We start from the raw sequence: 3,857 nt of genomic DNA on the forward strand, positions 1-3,857 counted from the left end.
CTCTGTACACACAAGGCAGACAAAACATGGCTCTTCCTTCTAGGCCTCCTCGTCCTCCTCCTCCTCCTCTTTCTAGATTTACTTATCTTATGTATGTGAGCACATTGTAGCTGTCTTTAGACACACCAGAAGAGATGGTTGTGAGCCACCGTGTGGTTGCTGGGAATTGGACTCAGGACCTCTGGGAGAGCAGTCAGTGCTCTAACCACTGAGCCATCTCTCCAGCCTGACCCTCTCCTTCTTACGCTTCTTTGCACTTTGCAGGTAGTCTAGGGTGTGTTGTAGGGTGTGTACTTGTTAAATTGAAGCGTGGAGCTGGGATGTGGCCCCTTGACCTCTCCTGCCCATGCTACCTTGCACTGAAACCTCCTCTTCTCTTGCTCATTCTGTGAATTGCTGTCTTTTCCTCGCTCCTTACTGTTTCCTCTGTTTTGTTGGCTTGTTTGTTGAAGGCAGGATCTCATGCACCCCAGGTTGCCGTCAAGTTTGCTGTGTACAACTTCTGGTTCTCCTGTGCTGGGATTATATACTACCACATCTCATTTATGGGATCCAGAGGGTTATGCTGAACATTAGGCTAGCACTCTGTCAACTGAGAAAATGCCTAGATCCATTTTCCTCAGCCTTTAGGCACTGTCTTGCATGGCTGAGGTGGGCAAAAGAGGAGGATGAGATACCATAGAGGAATATTCTAGACTGTTGAGTTGATTCAGAGTTCTGGGTGGGTATGAAAGGACAATTTCCACAGCATTGTATACAAGAGCCTTTAAAAAGAAAAAAAAAAAATTGGATAAGAGTCTCTGTAACCAGGGCTGGCTTTGAACTTCCTATGTTGCTAAAGAAGACCTCAAACTTCTAATCTTCCTAAGGGTTGGGAATATTGGTGTAACACCAAACAAGTTTGTGCAGTGTCTTGGTGTAACACCAAACAAGTTTGTGCAGTGTCAGAGACTGAAGTCCAGGCTTCGTTCATGCAAGCATTCAGGTAAGCACTCTATCAACTGATCTCCATCCCCGACTATATGAGGAAGGATCGATATCCCTTCCTTTTGTTTCTTCCTCTGTGTGTTTCATGTGTGCCGTCACCCATGTGTGAGCATGTGCTAGTCTCAGGCTGATGTCAGGTGTCCTCCGTATCCCTTCCATTTATTTGCTGGGGTAAGGTCTCAGTCACACCCAGAACTTGCTGATAGAACTAGTGTGCTTGCTGGATTCTCTGTCTTCCAACGCTGCTGTTGCTGCTGAGATGTCAACTTCTGGGATCCAAACCCTGGTCCCAATGCTCAGATGGCAAGTACTTTAACTACTGAAGCCTCTTCTTTTTCTTCTTCTTCTTCTTCTTCTTCTTCTTCTTCTTCTTCTTCTTCTTCTTCTTCTTCTTCTTCTTCTTCTTCTTCTTCTTCTTCTTCTTCTTCTTCTTCTTCTTCTTCTTCTTCTTCTTCTTCTTCTTCTTCTTCTTCTTCTTCTTCTTCTTCTTCTTCTTCTTCTTCTTCTTCTTCTTCTTCTTCTTCCTCTTCTTCTTCTTCTTCCTCTTCTTCTTCTTCTTCCTCTTCCTCTTCCTCCTCCTCCTCCTCCTCCTCCTCCTCCTTCTTCTTCTTCAGATTTGAGGCTACCCCCAAAATTAATTTTTATTTGAGTGATTGCCAGTGTTTCTTTTAAGCAGAACTTGATGCTGAGCTAAGTACACTTAATCAGATTTCAAGCCCATGGGCAGGCAGGCATTTCAGATTGTGGGCAGTCCAGGTAGTTGTCATTCATGTACCAGCTCTCTAAGGACGTGCTGGAGAAGTCTGTAACGCACTCTTCCATGCAGAATGCACATGCTCCGTTCACATCTTTACCTCACCCAGGATGTTGGGGGCGTGGCCAAAGGGCTTCATGATGGTGGTTTTGGCTTTTTCTTTCTGATGTACAGAATATGAATGTCTGCACTGCGGTATTCTTCATCGTGTTTGTCCAAAGGGACTTCTTCAAAGTCAAAGTCTAGCTGCAGGAGCTCAAAATATCTCTTCTCAATTTCTGGATCCCCCCCCCCATTGTACGTTGTTTGTAACAACATATAATACAAGTTTCAGATCCACTGAGATCTTTTAATGTTTTCAGCAATGGTCCCAAGGACTCCTCATAGTATATGCAGTCTGCTATCAATATGTAGTCTGGTACCATAAAATCTTCTGTCTTAACCCCATTTCAGTACCTTGGCTTGAACAGAACCAGTCACAAGATGCTTGTTCATATTAATATTCATTTTCAACAAGTCTTGCAGCTCCTCAAGATCAGTGACTATAACATCTGCCCCGAGGGTCACAGCCATGAGCTCCCGTACCGGAGCCCAGCTCCAGCACCGAGCACCGACTCAGCACGTGGACCCCATCGTCAGAAAACCCCGGCATCTCCAGGTATTTGGAAAGGACGATGGCGGCATCCCACACTACGGTACCCACGCCTCCGGAGCCACTGCTGCAGCCGAAGAGATGGCTCAGTGGTTAAGAGCACTGACTGCTCTTCCAGAGGTCCTGAGTTCAGTTCCCAGAAACCACATGGTGGCTCACAACCATCAGTAATGGGATCTGATGCCCTCTTCTGGTGTGTCTGAAGACAGTAACTGTAATCATATACTTAAAATAAATAAAATTTTAAAAGTCTTATTCTCTGTTGGGCAGATGAAAGTGAGCACCAGTTTTGTCCCTGCAAGCCTCTATTGATCTGTGTACAGAGGGAAACTCTGAAGCATCCAGTGGTCAGAGAGGACAGAGATGCTCCTTGCTTGGCTCACATGATTGTTTCAGGAGCTCTGTGTTCTGCCAGGACTGTGTTTTGACTTGAATCACAACCGTGCCCCACTCCAGAACTGTGCTCGCTCCCTTTCAACCTTCCAATGGGCAAGGAAGAAGACTGGGCCATGCCTGGAGTTTTCTTTGGCATATTTCGTTGACGTACTTGTCCGATCACCATACACAGCTGACACTGTCCCACGGTAACTGTCAGTGTCGCCATCAGAGGAAGCTTTCTGGGCTGGCTTTGTGTGAATCCAGTGGCCATTAAAATGCAGTGGTTTCCTTTCCACAGTTACAGTGTCGCTGTGACTGAAATGCAGTGATTTCCTTTTCACCGTTACAATGTCGCTGTGGCTTGCTTGACCTTAGTGTGGGTTTTGTCACTGGGTTTGTTTAGCAATTTGATTCAGAGAGGATGAAAAATCTGCAGGAGAGAGCTGTTAGACAGGAGATACCTCATTCCAGAGACAGGTACAGTGGGTAGGGAGCGGCACTGTTACCTAACACCTGCAGAAAGGGTGGGGAGCCCCTGTTGGCCGCACCTGGAGCATGTCGGAACAGCGAGGCTCGGCAGTTGGTGGCAGGTTTCCACTGGCCATGGTACAATAAAAGGAAAAGGAGGTGCCCAGATAAGGTATTTACAGTACCAACCCTTGGCCTCAACCCATGGCCAGACTCTGCCTGGTTTAACAGAGAGCCTGCGGAAGAATTCTAAGGTCAGCTCTAGATCAAAGGGACCCGTCTTTCAAAGTCAAGAAATAAAAGATGTGGATGGTCCCTGAGTGGGGCGGGGCTCGGCCTCGAAGCCAAAGGGCTCTGTCTGACCTGGCCTTCTATGTGCTAACCCCCCCCCCCCGCCTGCAGGTAGAAGATGGGTGCAGCTCAAGTAAGCAGAGGGTCTGTTACAACAGAATGACGGCAGGGTCCTGGGAGTGGGGGACAGTGGGAAGGGAGGTCATCAGACCAAGAGTAATAAGCTGACCAGTCATGGTGCCTTCAGTTTCAGTGATAATTGTGGTAGTGGCCATCAAGAAGGGGACTCTCTTAGATTCTCTGTCTCATCAATAAGAGAATTTGAGG

At 47.0% G+C, this 3,857-nt stretch overlaps 1 pseudogene across 1 annotated transcript; it reads right to left on the minus strand.

Moving 5' to 3' along the window:
- Window positions 1–1,876: 1,876 nt before the first annotated feature.
- Window positions 1,877–3,376, minus strand: LOC308422589 (protein N-lysine methyltransferase METTL21D-like; annotated as a pseudogene). Its single transcript has 3 exons — window positions 3,320–3,376; window positions 2,941–3,019; window positions 1,877–2,516 (listed from the first exon to the last, which is right to left on the minus strand). The product of its transcript is annotated as a protein N-lysine methyltransferase METTL21D-like (transcript).
- Window positions 3,377–3,857: the final 481 nt, after the last annotated feature.

The sequence above is a fragment of the Micromys minutus genome (assembly GCF_963924665.1).
Source record: "Micromys minutus genome assembly, chromosome: 7".
Lineage (NCBI taxonomy): Eukaryota > Metazoa > Chordata > Mammalia > Rodentia > Muridae > Micromys > Micromys minutus.